The following is an 18968-nucleotide window of genomic DNA, read 5'->3' as shown; positions in this document are numbered from 1 at the left end:
GTTGTCAGGTCCAGAAGCTTTCCGGGTGTTAATCCTTAACAGTGTGCTCCTCACACTGCCTGGAGACAGACAAATAGCCTGGTCGTTGGGGGGGGGGGTTGTTTTCTGCGCAGCTGTGTTGCTCTGTGCTTCAAAGCGTGCGAAGAAGCCGTTGAGGTCGTTCAAGAGAGAGGTGTCACTGTCACAGGTCTGTGGTAGGGGTTTGTAGTCCGTGATAGTCCTAATACCCTTCCACAGGCTCCGTGTGTCTCTGCTGTCACTGAAGTGGGCTGTGATGTGCCGGGTGTAGTGTTGTTTGGCTTTCCTGATGCCACTGGAAAGGTTGGCCCTGGCTGCTCTGAGACCGGCTGGATTGCCCTCTCTGAAGGCAGCGTTGACCTGCTGAAGTGAATAGTTGTAGACAATTCATGCCATGTGCAGAAGAGGGGTAGGGCTGAGTGGATGTAGGGATGAATTGAAGATAGATCAATGGTTTTACATTGGACTTTTCAATTGGACCACTTCATTATTGTTTTCTTTTCTTTTTTTTTTCTGTCCAATTGGTGTCAGCAAGCTTAATGAAGAGTCAGTCGAGGATTCTAACTCTTGCATTGAAAGGGACATGCCAAATGTACAGTAAAGAAGTTTAGGAAAGGCAGGAATGTGTCCCACAGCTCTCTGCCTGATGAGGTTGTTGGCCAGCGTGAGAGCCTGGAGCAAAGATACTAGGGGAACAAGATGGACCATTCCGTTGAAATCACCTATACTAAAGTGTAGTATGCAAAGGAGCCATTTTAGTAAGCAAAACCCGCCGTTCGCTCTGCTTCTCGCAGAGTAATCAGTGTTGTGGGGGTGGGGGAACAGTATGTGTGATGATACCATTAAAATGCAGAATTTATCTCATCTATCAATTCAGAGATTTTTGTTATTTTTCTTTTTAAATGTTTCTGCAAACTAAAATGGCGCCATGACATACTACGGTTTTTAGGGTCGCGTGGTCTATCTTGTTCCTCTAATATCTTTGGCCTGGAGCTTGATAACCTCAAAATGAAAACATCTTCCCTTCCAAATCTCAATAGAACATTGAAGGATTTGCAACTTTCAGGTTTCTCTTTCCCAGCATAAGGAGCCCTTGGATGTGTATGTAATGTACTGTTGGATATAATGCAGTAAATGGAGCACAGGCAGGAGCCAGAGTGGGAATGTTGGGCATGAGGCCACAATCACCTGCTCCCTGGATGGGCAGAAGGATCAAACAAGTGCAGAGGTGTAATTGTTGAAAGTCTAATTTAGTATCCAGAGCTTGGGGCCACTGATGTGATTAAACTCATCTCATAAAGATTTAATGAGTTTAATCTTTCGGAGTCTGCCGGGAATTTATATTCCTGCAATTAATTTACTCTGGAATGGAAAGATGCATCAGTAATAGCTGGTATTGTGGTGCAGCTGGTAGAGCTGCTGTCTTGCAGCACCAGAGACCAGGTATGATCCTGACTGTGTGGAGTTTTCACGTTCTTCCTGTGACCGTGTGGATTTCCTCTGGGTGTTCTGAAATCCTCCTACTTAACAAAGACATGCAGGTTTGTAGGTTAATTGGCCTCTGTAAATTGCCCCTATTGTGAAGGGAATGAATGAGAAAGTGGGATGACATCGAACTTGTGTGTAGGGTCATCAACGGTTAGCGTGAACTCGGTAGGCCGAAGGGCCTGTTTCCATGCTGTATCTTTCAATCAGTCAATAATGATGACTGTGAAACTATGGGATTGTTAGAGAGATCCATCTTCTCCACTTAGTCTATCCAGGGGGGAAATCTGTCAACCTTCCTTTTTGTCCATGTCACTCCAGACCGACAAAGCTGAATCCAAAATCTTCTTGAAATCTGAAATAAAATCAGAAAATGCAGGAAACTTAAAGGTTCAGGCAGAGAAAACTTAATGTTTCAACTGTAAATGAAAATCACCAGACTTTCAGATGCTGGAAGTCTGAAATAATTTAGAAAATGCTGAAAAACTCAAATAAGGCAGCATATGGGGAGAGAGAAGCAAGAAATGTTTCGGGACAGCAAGGGAACATTTCACATATTAAGGTTCTTTTTCTGTAATGTGTTGTTAATATGGTACAGTCTGACTATACAAAAAAAAGAGAAAACCAAAAGAAATGTTGCAGGAAAAATAGACAATTCTTATACAAATGTAAAGAAAAGGAGTGTTATCTAAAGTTATTGAACTTGTTAATGAGTTTTGCAGGCTGTAATGTGTAGGTGAATATGCTTTTTTTTGTCTGCTATCCTGGCAAACAAGTAACTCTACCTTTATGTATTTGTGAGCTATAAATACAGCAACCTGTTCAATCCTGACCTCAGATGTTATCAAATGGGTGCACATTCTCCCTGTGGTTACATGGTTTTCCTCCGTTGGTTCAGTGTCTTCAGACATCCCAAAGACATGCAAGTTAATAGGTTAATTGGTCAATTGTATTTGTCCTATTGTATAGCTGCATGGTAGGAGCTGGGGAGAATACAAAACATAGAGTAGAACAGCGCAGGAACAAGTCCTTTGGCCTCTGATGCTAATCCACACTCATCTCCTCTGCCTGCATATGTTTGTTATTCCCCCATTCCTAGCCTATTCATGCATCTGTCTAATTGCTTCTTAAACATTATATCATATCTGCTTCTTCCATTACCCTGGCAGTGCTTTCCAGGTATCTACCAATCTCAGAGAAATGAAAATCTCATAAATATCCTTCAAACTTTCCACATCTCACCTTAAAACTTTGCCCTGGAGTACTTGATATTTTAATCTGGGAAACAGACTGTCTATTCTATCCATGCCTCTCATAATTTTATATTCTTCCATCAAATCGCCCCCACGGTCTCTGATGCTCCAGAGAAAACAATCCAAGTTTGCCCAACTTCTCCTTACAGCTAATACTCTCCAATTCAGACAACTTTCTGGTGAACCTCATCTGCATCTTCTCCAAAGCCTCCACATCCTTCCTATAATGGAGTGGCCAGAGTTGATGGGAATGTGGGAAGAATTAAATAGCATTAGTTTAATGTGTGCTTGATGGACCCAGTGAGCCGATGATCCTATTTCCACGCTCTATGGTTTTAAGACTCTAAAATCATCTGAGGGGAAAATACTGATGCTGATTAGTCAGGGGTGGCCAGCAGATCCTTTTGGCAGCCGTTCCTGCAGCTACAGATCACATAACCATTTAATACAATATTCTGATGTGCCTGCTGCTTCAACGTGCTGGGGAAGACTGTCACCCTGCCTGTAGTCCCTGAGTGACAGGTAAAGCCTACAGATTGGGCAACTCTATCCTGCAAAACTATGCACCTGCACCGATGGGTCTCAGCCCTCAACTGATGTCCAAACTAGCAGTGCATGGAGGCATCCGTACTGAAACAAAATAGATTATGTGAATTAGATGAGATCTCCAAAATGGGCACAGTAATTTCTCAGGTGGTATTATTAAACCTTTTCTCATTAGCAGGTGGCTGTGTGGATTCAGTAGCCTTGAACAAGTTCTCTATATTAACTGCAACCCACATATTTGTCGCAATGTACCTGACTCACTGGCAAGTTCTGTGATAAGCCGTGAAAAATCATTTGACCAACAGCTGAAGTTGAAATCTCCGTGACCCTGTGATCTCATATAAAACAAAAGCTGATGAAATTCAACCAGGAGTCAGGACCTTTCCACTTAGCTGCATCTTCCTACACTATCCTCATATCTTCTGATTCCCTTAATGTTCAGAAATTGACAGATTTCTGTTTTGAAGCAACTCAATAACTAAGGCCTCTGGGGTAGAGAATTCACCAACTAGAGAGTGGTCATGACCTACCTGCAATAAATGTTATTCCCTTTATCCTGTATCTGTACACTGTAGATGGCTTGATTGTAATCATGTATAGTCTTTTCATTGACTGGATAGCACGCACCAAAAATGCTTTTCACTGTACCTGTACACGTGATAACAATAAACTAAACTAAACTAAAGAATTCACTGCCCTTGACTCTGCTCAAGTCCATCCTAGTTGGCTGTCTTTGGAACTGTGACCTGGCTTTGGACCCCACACACCCACCCCCTCCCCACCCACCCATTGTTAGGGAAAACCAGCTCCAGCTTGTCGAGCCCTGTAATAATTTTGAAAGTTTCATGAGATCATTTTTTATTCTGCTCTAATTGAGAAACATTAAGAGGAAATGGTCTCCTAATGGAGTTGCTTGCACTCAGTCTCACGTGAAGGCATGTGCAAAGGGTGAAGGGATGAACCTCATTTTCCAATCATTTGCATTTTTCCCAGATTTACCTGCACCCAATTCTAATCAGCCTTTAATATTAAAAATCCCCCCTCTGCAATTCTATTAAAAGTGATTGACAGGTGCTTGAAAGCAGAAGATGGTATGGTAACAAAAGTATGATAAGTGCGAAAAGTAGGCATGATGAGAGAAATAATAAAAAAAATAAAAGGCACAGAGAATGCTATGTGAGTAAACTGGAGGAAGTGGGGAATGGGTTGTCCATCTAAGGCAATATAAACAGCACGTAAATCTCTGACAAAAGGTGTTAGCTGATTCTCTTTTCATTGCTGCTACCTGATCCGAGTGTTTTCAACATTTTCTGATTTACAGCAGATAAAATATTGTTGGATGAAAGTTCCGTCCATAGTGGGCATTAAAGATGTAGGAAGTAGAGCAGTGGGTGGGGAGAGGGAGTGGATGCTTCTGCTTGGTGGCCTGTCTAATATTTGAGACAGATTATATGGTCTTTCCCTCACTGTTGCCTGCAGAGCCCAATGTGAGTGCACATTGGCTGTGGTGTTTCCCCTTCACATATTTCAAATGTTCAGCATTAACAATATGCGTGCTTTGTGTCTGAGTTTGTGAAAGGAGTTATATATGTCTAAAGTCTCTTAGCAAAACCAATGAGGAAAGGTAGCATGATCTTTGGCTGTTAATTGAACCAATGCTTAATGCATTACTGTGCCTTGTCAGTAATTTTGTGTACAGTGAACATTCCAATTGCACAATCTTTTTTAAGCCTTTAAGATTTAAATGCAAAGTGCCTTTCTGTATTAGACTGGTGTCAGCTGATCGCTAACCAAATGTCTTACAATTCTCTCCTTCTCCAGCCAATCTAGGTGATTTTTTTTATCAACTTTGGCCCTTCACCTAGGTTTCTGAATTAAAATAAATACAACTCACCCAATAAACAGCACAAACAAAAAGCAAGTGACAGAAATACACAAGTCACACTTTATCTGATGTGAGTAAAATGTCAGGTTTTATCCAATCTGTACAATGCCTGGAACTGATGAGTTTGACAATGCCACAAAACATGTATTCATTGTTTTTAAAAATCTGTCCTTAGGCTACACAGCAAATGATTAATTCTATATACTGAATGTTAGCGTGTTGACCTCCATTATGCTCGAACTTTACATTTAGCATGATTTATCTTTCTCCCGGGATGGTGGAAAACAAACAGCTTACAATGTTTCACCTCAAAGGACCTTTACAACCTATCCTTTCTTATTGTGGAATGATTAATTTTGGCAAAACTTTAAAAGGCGATTTCAGGTGACAGTCGGAAGGTTTTATCTCTGGAATGCTAATTGGCCGCGATGTGTCCATATGTAAGATAATGGGAATGGGATCATTGTAGAATGGCAATGAGCAGTGGCATGGTGCATAGGGAATGGCAGGAGCAGCACTAATGTTAAAATAGTATGGGAGCAAGTGTTACCAATACTAAATGATAAAAGCAGGAATGAAAAAGACATAGGAAAGCAAAGGAATGATGTACGTTGAGAAAACCAGGAATAGTATCTGGATGAATGCAAAGCTCAAATATTTAGATATTAAGACAGACAGATGTTTGTGGAGCTGTACATGGAGGTGGGAGTAGGAATGTATTTGGAGAATAGGAACAGGAATGATGAGTACGGAATCTAGAATAATGAGAGAAGGTTCAATGTGAACTCAGTATACTGGGAACAGGAATGATGCACTTTAAGAATTCCAGGGACAAGGAAAATATCCATCTATAATGTCAGGAACCACAAAGCATTAGAATGACAGGACAAGAACCGTGTTCATACAGTGTGGCAGAACTGGAATTGATGTAAATAACTTGCGATGGGAAGAGGTGTAAACTGTTAAGAATGACAAAAACAAGAATACTGAATGATGGGAACAGGAATGACGCATGTACAGAATGAAGATAGCAGAACTGATGTGTATTAGAAAAGGCAGAAGTAATTTTGAATCTTGAAATATTTGGACCTGTTTGTCCAGGAACACAAAAATTTCAACGAGAACAGGAGATGAACCATTCAAACTTATCAGTGCAAGAAGGTTCAGTAATTTATTTTCTCGTGGTCTAGCAATGCAAAGAACCATAGTGAACAAGCTTGGACACTAAAATATCTGCAGAATGAGTGTACAATGATTAAATTGCCTTCTCTTCTGATCAGTTGTCATTCCTAAAATAATCATATGTTTATCAGAAAGCATGAGCTTTAGCTTGCTTGAGCAAATTGAGGCTTGTGGGCAATTAGGACAGAGGTTTATTCATTCATTTTTCAAGTTCCTTACGTTAAGGTTTTCCCATCTTGCATTTTGTAACTTGTTGGGTATTTGTGTAAACCATGTTCTCTTGCATTTCTCTAGAGATTCACAGCCACCATCCTCTTCCTATCCCTTGCCCGTGAGGGAGTGTGATGGACGGTGAGGATACACACAAGGAGTGGGAGATTGTTAAAGCACCATAGGCACAGGGTGGCAGAAATCTGCAGAAACAGGCCCTGACACTTTTGCATTATAAGTTTGTGATGGATTACTGTCAGTATTTCAGGACTGTTATTTCCTAATTGTGGGAATCAGTATAAGAATGATGGTTGGTAATGCCTGTTGAATTATTTCATCCAACACAATCTTTGTACTATGAGCTTCAACTGAAAGAAAAGTAACATGTGTTAGCAAAGGTTCCTTTAGGGCAATACTAAGTTTAAACCAGGTTAATGTTACAGGTTGGGTATCGATTCTACTTCTCTCTCCATGGATGCTGCCTGACTCAATGGATACATCTGCTGCAGTTGAGGCAAGCCCTGTGTGCTGTTAGAGAAGATTCTTACTCAGAGTTGACATCAAAATGGAAGCTTGCCTTGCTTCACCCAATGTTAAATAAATGTATACAGACTCTGAAAGTGAAAACATCCCCCTCTGTGGCTGGGTCAACTGCATGTTGTTAAAGTACATAGTTCAACAAATGGCTCTAAAAATATCTCTGGTGGCCCTGCAAAATTTCAAACCAGCTAAAAGGAGAGGAACTAGAAGCTATTTTCCCTATTGATTGCTAAAATGTAAAAGCTGTCAACATTTTGTATGCTTGACTTCTTAACAGAAATTGCTTCATTTCAAAACAGATTAGAAGCATGCGACGGTCCTAACTTAAGTTTTGCTGCTAGACTTTCGGCCCTCGTGAAACAACTGACTGTGACCCTCCTGACACTCCTGTGTGACACACAAGAGAATCAATGCTATGGGCACAGATCAAACATAATTTGCTAAAGAACCAGAGGAGACGTATTTTAATGGTAAGTGCAGTTTCAACAGTAAATGTTGGATATGTACTTGAAGAGGAAATATACGCATAGCTGAAAGGATAAAGCAGACAGCGAAGCAAATTGAACAACTCTATTAAAGAGCTGGATATGTGTGGATGGAGAGCGCGGGGAGATTCCTGCCACTAAACCCCGTTGATGCAGAGTTTGCAAATCCTTTCAGGCAGCATTTAGTGACAACACTATACTCAGGCAGAGTAATGTTTCAGTAATTGGTCTGTTCGTTCAGCTGCAGTTGTAGCTGGTTCTGGAGTTCATCTCACCAGTAACACAGCTGGGATGTATCTAGCTGCTTCATCAATAATAATAATAATAATAATAATATTCATTTATTGTCATTGCAACGAGTACAACGAAATTAAAAAATAGCCAATCCTGACGGTGCGTACAAACATATATGCAATAAATGCAAAAACAAATAAATACATAAATACAATTATATTAAGTACAAGATTTTTTAACGGTATTGCCTAGTGCAAAGGTAGTGTTCAGTTCTCGTATGGCCCTGGGGTAAAAACTGTTCTTAAGTCTGTTTGTTCGGGATTTGATCGACCTGAAACGTCGACCAGAGGGCAGATGAACAAACAGACGGTGGCCGGGGTGGGATGGATCTTTTATTATTTTGCCTGCTCTACTGAGGCAGCGTAGGCTGAACAGGTGCTCCAGGGAGGGCAGTGAGCAGCCGATGATCTTCTGGGCCGTCGTGATGACCCTCTGAAGGGCCTTCCTGTCCTTTTCTGAGCAGCTGGCATACCATGTGGTTATACAGTATGCCAGCACACTCTCGATGGAGCAGCGATAGAAGGACAACATGAGCTTCTCCTGCAGGTTGGTTTTCCTGAGGATCCTCAGGAAGTGGAGTCTCTGCTGTGCCTTCTTTACTGTGGTGATGGTGTTGGTAGACCAGGTAAGATCCTCTGCGATGTGCGTACCCAGGAACCTGAAAGCGGGTACCCTTTCCACACAGACCCCATTGATGTAGAGTGGGTCGTATTCTACACTGGTTTTTCTAAAGTCAATTATAAGTTCCTTTGTTTTGGAGGAGTTCAGGACCAGATTGTTCACTGAACACCATGCTGCCAGCCTTTGGATTTCATCCCTATAGGCTGTCTCATCTCCTCCTGAGATGAGTCCAACCACAGTCGTGTCATCCGCGAACTTGATGATGGTGTTGGTGGGATGGGTGGGGGCGCAGTCGTGAGTGTAGAGGGAGTAAAGGATGGGGCTCAACACACAGCCCTGTGGTGAGCCGGTGCTCAGTGTAATGGTGGAGGAGAGGTGAGGGCCTATTTTGACGGTCTGGGGGCGGTTGGTCAGGAAGTCCTTGATCCATTGGCAGATGGTTTGGGAAAATCCAAGGTCGGAAAGTTTGGTGACCAGTCTGCTCGGGATGACCGTGTTAAAGGCAGAGCTGAAGTCGACGAAGAGCATCCTCACATAGCTCCCCTGGTGTTCAAGGTGGGTCAGTGCAGTGTGAAGGGCAGTGTCGATGGCATCCCCTGTAGACCTATTTGCTCTGTAGGCAAACTGGTGTGGGTCGAAGGTGGGTGGGAGGCTGGCTTTGATGTGCTGCAGGACCAGTCTCTCGAAGCACTTTGTGATGACCGGTGTGAGTGCTACCGGACGGTAGTCGTTAAGGCCGCTGATGACAGACTTTTTCGGCAGTGGGATGATTGTGGCGGACTTCAGGCAGGGAGGGATGGTGGATTTTAAAAGGGACAGGTTGAAGATTTTTGTGAAGACCTCAGATAATTGGTCTGCACATTCCCTCAGCACTCTGCCCGTCACACCATCGGGGCTTCCATCCTAAAATCAGAAGTGGGGATGTTCACTAAATGTTCAATTCAATTCAGCTTGTTCTATGTACTCGCAACCCAAAAGGTTGCCCCTCAGGTTCATATTAAATCTTGCCCTTCTCACCTTAAACCTATGTCCCCTGGTTTTTAATTCCCCTACTGTGGGTCAAATACACTGTACATTCACCCTATCTATTCCCCTCATGTTCTTATACACCTCTATAGGATCACGCCTCAATCTCCTGCATTCCAAGGAATAAAGTACGTCTGTTCATCCTATAGTTCAGGCCCTGCACTCCCGATGAAATACTCTTAAATCTTCACTGCACTTTTTCCAGCCTGATGGCATCTTTCCTATAATGACGTGACCAAAACTGAACACAATATTCCAAGTGCAGTCTCACCAGCATCTTGTACAACTGTAACATACATCCCAAATTCGAGTAATTTCCCTGACTGTCGAATGCCAATGTGCCAAAAGCCTTGCTCAGTATCTTATCTACCTGCAATGCCACTTTTCGGGAAATACGTTCTTATACTCCTAGATCTACAACACTTCCCAGCGCTCTACTGTTACTGTGAAGGTCCTGCCCTGATGTGACTTCCCAAAATGCAAGATTTCATACTTATTTGAATTAAACTCCATTAACCATTCCTTGGCCTACTTGCCCAGCTGCTACAATTCTTGATAACTAAAGAATTTAATAGAGGTAGCTGGAAGAGCAGGAAATACTGTTTGCAGCAAGACTGAGACAGCGTGCAGGCATGGGCTGATAATATTTGCACCACTGAAGTGCTGGTCAACGGCCATCTCTAACAAAAGAAAGTCCAGCCACCTACCTTTGAAATCAAAATCACTAAGTGTCACGCTGCCTCGGCCATTAAGCAGCATCTCAACCAGCTTACACAGCCTTATAAATACTGTTTTTGTAAGAGCAGGTTGGAAGCTTAGTGACTCATCCCCTGACAACTCAAAGCTTTTCATATCTACAAGATACAATTGAGGAGTGTGATGGAACATTTGCCTGGAAGAGGACAATTCAAGCAACACTCTAGAAGGTTAATCCCTTCCATGACAAAACTATCCACTGATTGGCACCCCATTCATCATGCTGAATGACCCACCAGCAGCTGCAGGTTCCCCTCACATTGTCCACCACTGGGACTTGGAAATATATCACCGGTCCTTCACTGTTACTGGGTCTAGGCCCCGGAATGCTTTTTATATGCTGTAACTGTAATTCTTTTTTGTGCACAATCCGCAGGCACTGCCACTTTCATTTCACTGCACATCGTGTATGTGTATGTGACAAATAAATTTGACTTGACTTGACTTGACTTGGAACATCCTCTCTAAAAGCATCTGGTGGAACCTTAACTGGAAGTACTACAGCGGTTCAAATGATCACTCATCACCCACTTTGACAAAGGCAATAATGGATGGTCAATAAATGCTGGCATGGTCAGTGATGCATCCAAAAATAAATAATTTGAAAACTGTCACCCCCCCCCCCCCCCCCCGCCCTCTGTTAAGCCAGGATTTGTGATCGTGGAGCCTGAAATATTGTCTGTAGGATGTGATTATGTGCATACGAATGTCAAGTTAATGCTTGCCCAGTCTGTAGGGCAGTTCTCCTGATATAGTACCAAGACTTTATGTTTAACTAAGCTGGGAGTGTCTTTGCCAAGCCTGAATTCTGTACCTTGATTGAGGTTGGGAGGTCCATACGATTTTATCCATTTTCTGTTTGAACGAGTGTATTGATGTTGAACAGCACGATCTCCTGCCCCATTTCAGAGGGCAGTGAAGCCCCAAGTTGCTCCAGATCTGTAGCTACATATTGACCAGACCAGGTGAGGATGGCAGGTTACATCCTCTGGAGACAGTTTTTTACAACAATTCAGTAGCTTTGTGCTCAATCAATGCTAAAGATTAGGTCCAAACAATTAACTAATTTAAAATTCTATATGAGGCTCAGTCTTTGGCTTAGTCCAGATCTCAGTACAGTATAAAGTATATTAATTCTGCAAAGTGAAAATCAAAGAAACTGCACATGCTGAAAATCTAAAAGAATAGTAGAAAATGCTGTTCTGGGTAGGTCTTGGGATAGGAGAAACATTGGAAGGTTGCTGGAGGTGACCTTTGGTATTACAGTGAAGTCAGATCTTATTCCTCTTTTGCCAACTGTTTGCTGAGTGTAAACAGCTTGTTAATTTAGGGCCATTTGCAAACCTATTACTTCCTATATTGTTAGTTCCTGCTGCTGCAACTCATCAGGAACTCAGTATTCATCTTATTCCCCTCCTGTTTCCTTTCCACCACTACTATTTGGTTGCATTGAACTTCTAAACTCTCCCTCAACCCTTATCCTTGTTTTTCCTTTCTTTAAGGTTCTTCTTAAAACACAGCGCATGTTTAACATCTTCCCAATGTCCTTTTCTTTCACTTTGTCAATTTGTTTGACCCAATGCAAAGCATCAGGTGTTTAATATATCAGTGCAGGATGGTGCTATAATTGTTGGATTAGGAACGTGTGAAGGATCTTGTGACATTAATTTAGTCACACCAAATGATAAATATTATTATTATAGATTATCTGGTGAGGTGTTCTAATGTCAAGCAAAGTATTTTGGAAATTACATTTATAACCCTGCCACCTTCTTCCACTAAGCTCTGGACTACTGTCCTACCAGCCCCACTTACTTTGATTTCTAATATGAACATTGAAATTTGCAGCTTGTGACATTTTGCTTCCACATTTGCAGTTTTACTTCTTCCAAAATATATATCCAAAGAATGTGCTTACAGTTCGGGCTGAAATTGTTCTGGACTCCCAGCCAGGAAACCAGATACCAACTGAGGATCCGACAAAATTAGACAAGGTCCCTGGGACTTGCACAAAAGCAGCACCAGTGTAAATCATGTTCAGAGATTTGAGGCAACACAACATAATGTCTCACAGCTCCAAAGTTCTGATTCTGGCTGTTTTGTGTGTGGTTTTGTATAATCTCCCTGTCACTTGGTGCTTTAGATTCCTCCCAAATTCCAAAAATAGGTTAGCTGGCTACTGTAAATGATTACAGTGTGTGACTGAAATGAGAATGCAGTGTCAGAAAATGCGGATTGCTCTGTGGCCTTCAAGAAGGAATTGGACAAATATATGGTGAAGAAGCTTTCACAAGGCAACGGATAAGAGGTCAGGGATGGAACTAGTGAGCTGCTCTGGTAGAGAGTCAGTGAAGACCTTTCAGTCATGGCCGACCATCTGCTGCCGAGATCTTTGGAGATAACATCCGTTATCGTGGTACGGTCATACATCGTGCTTTCTGCCCCCTCATCACATCCTTTGGTTCACTCATCATCAGTGTCAGCCTGGCCAACAGTACAGAAGTCTGAAATTTCCCTGCAACTATTTCCCTGCAACTATCAGGTTCTTGAACCAACCTATGTAAAAGAACCATCTCTTACACTAGCGTGGACCAAGATTTTCATTGCACCTGTACCTCACTGTACTTATCACCTTACCGACAGTGCGGCACAACATGCGTAACTTTGTGGTCACCTTTTGCACGGCCTCTAACACGTGACAGTGTGTGTGCCACATAGAAATCTAATCAAGTAATCTGAAGATCCAATTTATAAATACTGAATATAGGTCCTGAATTTATTTATCCTGCCTGGCAGGATGTCAGCCTCTGCTGCCCTGGGCTCCTCCAGCCTCAACTTCCATTCCCATATTGTTTGTGGTGTCTGTTGGTGGCACACAGTTCACCTGGTGAACTTAAATGGAGCCAGAACTTTGGACCGGATGTTGTCAGGCTGTTAAAGTGGTCAGGTGTCCCAATCACCAGAGGACAAAATCTACTCCCCAGAACTTTTCTTCCTCCCATTTCATAAGAACAACCATACATATTACAAACTAAAATGAGCTGTTTTAGAATGACTTACATCAAATCTAACCTTAAATGTGGTTAAGGCACAGATCCCCCCCTCTCTCAGCATGCAAGAATGGAGATCAATGTTACTGGCATGAGACCGGCTTACTCCTAGCAGAATTTATCTTGCACCAGGCTAGCATCTGGTCTCCTAGGACGCAGGGGTTGAAAGGTTCCAGTGAGCAATGCTGTAGGGATACGGGAGTATCTGATTTTTTAAAAATCCTGCACACATCTTCTCTACACCAAAACACAAGAGCTTACCATGCAAATGAAACCAGGCGATAAATACTTGAGATTTCATTAAGCCTTGGATTTATATGTACTCAACAAAGAATAATAAATAGCACTGTGGCTTGAAGCATCCTCGTAGCATTCACTGGTAAGAACCTAATCCAAAATTAATATCAGTATTTTCCAGCGTGGCAGCGTGTGTTTAATCTCCTTCACAGCTAAACATCTTTACACTCTGAGCTTCTTCTGCTTCATTGATATGAATGTGGTTGCTTGTAACATTCTTCTGTAGATTAATTATTTTACACTTTATCTTCCTCCTTTCTTTGCACTATTAGCATTGTCAGTACATTATTTATTTTTTTACCTCAGACTTCACTAGGTTTCTCCTTCTCCTTATCTAGCAATCTCAATGTGCATTTATATATTTCTGCATCCAGTTCAGTGCCTGAATGCTGATATTATAATGAAATGCTACATTATATTTGTGGATAATTTTCACACAGGATCACACAAATAATAAGAAGGTAAATCCCAGGATAACCTCCCAGGCATTGTTATGTTCCGGAACGCATGCATTCATGGTGACGACCTCTCATTTTGCAGAGCCATTTCATGGTTCAATATACATCTCTCCTGCACCATTTCCACTGGGGTCCAAAGCTCAGTAGCGCCCCAGGATTTAGGAAAATATGGTATTGGACTGGGACAAGCGTGGACTAGAGTTCAAGGGATGAATTAGGGCCTATGGGATATGGGGCAATGGTGACAGCCAGCCAACTGCTTGAGCCCTGTTGGAAACGTTGAGAAGATATGGCTTTCCAAATATCAGTACCTTGTAATAGGGATGGGGAGATCCGATAAAATGATAACATGCTTTCTCCAGCTCATCTTCCTCCAAATCACACACTGGACTTTTCAAAGAGATTCAAAGCTGCATGTAATATTCGGGGGAACCAAAGTAGTTCAACATACTCCACTCCAGAAATCTAGTGCGGGACTTAAACCTGTGGATAATGGGTGTGCTGCCTGTACTGGGGACTGGTTTTTAACACAAATCATGGCAAATTGCTGCAAACAGTCTTTTTTGGAGTCAAACGCATTATTGCCAATAATCTGGAGACATTTATCTTCATACTTTTCCTTCTCTTCTTTGCTATTGCTGCAGCAGTTTACGTCTGGGTAGACGCACAAAGGACCCAATCAGAAACCGTTACAAGCAGTTTTTGGAGTGTATGCTAATCCTAATGTCTGTTGTTCCACCTGAATTCCCAATTGAATTATGATTGTCTGTCACCACTTCACTTTGCCTTAGGTAAACTCCATGTGTGCTGTACAGAGCCTTTCCGGATCCCCTTTGCCGGGAAAGTGGAATTCTGCTGCTTCGATAAAACAGGTCCATTGACAAGTGATAACCTGGTGGCCAGAGGGGTTGCTGTAGATTATATCATTTTATTTTTTCTTTTAAAGAAAGTGAAGATCTCGGAGAAAGCCCATACAGGTCACGGGGAGAACATGCAAACTCCATAAGGACAACACCCGTAGTTGGGATCGAACCGCAGTCACCTAGAGTGGTTGTAGCGCTGGAGACTGGAGTTCGATCCCGACTACAGGTGCTGTCTATACGGAGTTTGTACATTCTCCCCGTGACCTGCGTGGGCTTTCTCCGAGATCTTCAGTTTCCTCACACACTTCAAAGGCGTACAGGTATGTAGGTAAATTGGCTTGGTAAATGTAAAAATTGTCCATAGTGTGTGTAGGACAGTGTTAATATGTGAGGATCACTGGTCGCCGCAAACCCAGTGGGCTGAATGGCCTGTTTCTGCGCTGTATCTCTAAACTAAACTAAACTATCTGTAGAAGTTGGTGAGAGTTGTTGGGGACATGCCAAATTCCCTAAGCTTTCTAAGGAAGTAAAGGCATTAGTGTGTTTCTTGGCCATTGCTTCAAAATGGTTAGTCTAGGACAACTTGCTGGTGATATTTACTCTTTGGAACCTGAAGCTTCCAGTGTACTTCAGCGCTGTCAATGTACTGTATGTGTACCGCTTCACTTCTTGAAGTCAATCACTATCTCCTTTGTCTTGCTGACATTGAGAGAAAGATTGTTGTCTTGACACCAGGACACAAGGTTTTCAATCTCCATCCTGTACTCCGTCTCGTCATTATTTGATATCTGGCCCACCATGGTGGTGTCGTCCGCCAATTCGTAATTTGAGTTGGATTTGTACTTGGCTGCATAGTTGAGGGTGTATGAGGAGCAAAGAAGGGGGCTGAGAACACATTCTCGTGATGAACCAGTATTGAGGATTATCGTAGAGGATGATTTGTCTCCTATCCTCACTGATTGTGGTCTGTTGGCCAGGAAGTCAAGGATCCAGTTGCAGAGACAAATGCTGACTGTTACAAGAGTTTGGAGATAAGCTTGGATGGAATAATGATATTAAAAACAGAGTTGTAGTCCTCTGAATGGACGTCTGACATAGGTATCACTTTTATACAGGTATTCCAAGAATGAGTGTAGGGTCAGGGAGAAGGCATCAGTCGTGGACCTGTTGTGGTGGTCGGTGAACTGCAATGTAACAAGGCTGCTTGGTAGATTGTGTTTAATGCATTCCATAAACTGCCTCTCAAAGCACTTTATGACGGTGGATGTCAAGGCAACTGGACGGTGGTCATTTGACATGAGGTCTTGCTTTTCTTCGGCACCGCTAGGAATCAAAGAGGCTGGTGAATGGGAAATTTTGGGACCAGCCAGTTAAGAATGTGTGAAGGTCAGAGCATGGATTTACAGGGAGTCAGGGTGAGGTGGCAAGTCCTGGCCAAGTTGTCGGACATGGGACCTGTGATAATCAGGGGTTGTCTGTCAGAGAGTGATAGGTGGGGATTGCGGTTACTGCAGAGTTGAAGTGGACTGTAACCCAGAGAAGTGGAATTAAGTAATGGGGCAATTTGTGTAGGGTGTAATCCAGAGTAGTGCAATCCAAGATTATATATCCTGGGAGTGCCAAATAACAGAATCATCCAAGACAATGTGGATTATTCTCCCTGGCAACAATGCAGAAGGAGGAATGCTGGGGAATGACATTGTGTGATGCCTGTCGAACACAAATACTGTTTCAGAACAGAAAAAACATTACATTTCTCCCAGAAATGGTCACAATCAAGAGTCATTTTGGATAACATTGAATTTTAGACAATGTCACCTTGGATAAACTCCACAGACTCTAAGCCAACTTGTTTGAGTGCCACTTGTTGGAGGGGAGAGTCAGCCAGGATTCTGAAGAGAAGTCTTTGGCTAGGCTGCAAATTAGTTCCACATAATCACTGAAGACTGGTGAGGCTGTGAGATAAGGTCTCATATGAAAGACTATACCTCCAGCAGTGCTGAACTTCCTCAGAATTGCATTAGAGTGTCAGCTCAGGGCAAGGTGATAGAAATATGATAATATCGGCCCATCAATTACTGATTCACCATCCTCCTCTCCTTTTGCTCTCACCTTCATATTCTCCTTTACTGCAGCCCTCGACCCTGCACAATAAAAGAAACGGGTCAATATTTTCTTGACTAAAGTTAGTAACATGTGAGGAAGGACACAAGTTCTTTTTCCATATCACCAAGGACTTCACTCTCTCACTATTTGTGACATTGGGACTCAAGGATAGCGCATTTTATTATCCTGATTTTAATTCTGATGCTTTGTTTATGAGACTCATCATACCGTCATCTTCTCTCCTTAGGGATGGAGGAAAACTTGCCTCCATTCCAGTTCTGTGACTTCTGAGTGGCTTTATGAGATAATGTGGAACCACAGACGCTTCCACAGGTTATGCAAGAGGCTCTTGACAGGATGGGTAGTTTTTCAGATGGTGAACTCCTTCTGTAATTCACTTTAGGGTTCTGTGCACTCCAGTTGTCAGTGCCGTGCCGTACCGAACAGTCCTTCCTTATTTTGAGTGGTCATTGGCCAGAGGTTCCCAGGAGTCACTGGTGATGTACACTTTTTTTTAGGAGATTTTGAAACTTTCTCAAATCATTTTCTTGTTGGGGCAGAGCTAGGGATAGACAGTAGGTTTCAGGAGTTTGGTGGTGGACATGTGACTAACATGGGCAATTCAATGGAGTTAACTGAGTATGACTGGGACCTGGGGGAGGATGCAGATGCAGGTTCACACCGCCTGACAAAGATTTGAAAGATTTGGAGAAGTGACGCTGATGGCACCAATCAGCTGCACTAGCATATTAAATGTAATGATGAATTTCAATGCTGATGCCGACTTTCACCAAAGGGAGATACCCAGGTCACAGGAAAGGGCCAATGCATCCCAGGGTCTCCCCTGTATCTTTATTGGTGTAGGACAATGTGGTACAAAGGTGGGATAGGTTGGTGGAGGACTTTAAACTCGTGGATGTTGAGTGTAAGACCCATGTTGGCCAGTGTTATATCATAGCTAATCAAAAGAGAATCACTTTCCAGACTCCTCTTACATAAATTAAATGCCTTTGTGTTCAATCCCTGAATTCTATTTCTCATTTTCCCTAAGTGACTTACTGAAGGTTGAGGAATCATATAAATTTTGCAAGGTTTTCAGTTTTCCTTTATACTTATTTTCTTTGACTGGTTACATTCCATTTGCACTTACGTTTAGTCCAGGCCCTTGTGCACATTCTGAATAGAGAAACACACACTCACCATTTCTATCTCTATGTGTGGTAACACAATCAAAATATAGAGTCACTATATTTTTTTCAAAGCATGCAAATTCAAGAAAGACTTTGACATTCCTATTCAGCAAGGACACTTAACTGAAGGGAGTTTGCTGGCAGTGTCAAGGAGTTTACTATTGTCCATTACTCTAACTCATTTTGAAAATCTCGTTCAAAATCCTGCCATTCATTCTTCAGTTGTGGCATCAGAGATTACACCAGGTTGACAATGATTAAACTGACACTCACAGTAGGGTGAACTCACATGATATGGTTTATTTATTATGGGACAACATTGATGAGAAGGTGCAGGTGCGCAGTCCCTCATCATCAGTGAGTTGGCGCTGACTATCTTAGATTTGTCCCAGAAGCTCACTCTGGACTCAAGAGGAAGTACTGGTGGTTCCAGGCTTCTTCTGAGCCTGTGAAAAGAGGTACAGTTAGTCGGGGGTCTTCAACTTATCTTCCCGCCTCCCTATCCTTCCCGCCTCCCTATCCTTCCCGCCTCCCTATCCTTCCCGCCTCCCTTTCCTTCCCGCCTCCCTTTCCTTCCCGCCTCCCTTTCCCTCCCGCCTCCCTTTCCCTCCCGCCTCCCTTTCCCTCCCGCCTCCCTTTCCCTCCCGCCTCCCTTTCCCTCCCGCCTCCCTTTCCCTCCCGCCTCCCTTTCCTTCCCGCCTCC

At 42.7% G+C, this 18968-nt stretch overlaps 1 long non-coding RNA gene across 1 annotated transcript; it reads right to left on the bottom strand.

The window, feature by feature from the left end:
• Positions 1 to 1800: 1800 nt before the first annotated feature.
• Positions 1801 to 18648, bottom strand: LOC144601641 (uncharacterized). Its single transcript, XR_013548336.1, has 3 exons — positions 18555 to 18648; positions 17082 to 17113; positions 1801 to 1858 (listed from the first exon to the last, which is right to left on the bottom strand). It is a non-coding gene; the product is annotated as an uncharacterized LOC144601641 (long non-coding RNA).
• Positions 18649 to 18968: the final 320 nt, after the last annotated feature.

This window comes from Rhinoraja longicauda, chromosome 17 (assembly GCF_053455715.1).
Source record: "Rhinoraja longicauda isolate Sanriku21f chromosome 17, sRhiLon1.1, whole genome shotgun sequence".
NCBI lineage: Eukaryota > Metazoa > Chordata > Chondrichthyes > Rajiformes > Arhynchobatidae > Rhinoraja > Rhinoraja longicauda.
The sequence above is the reverse complement of the archived record's forward strand: the minus strand, read 5'-3'. Positions and strand labels throughout refer to the sequence as shown.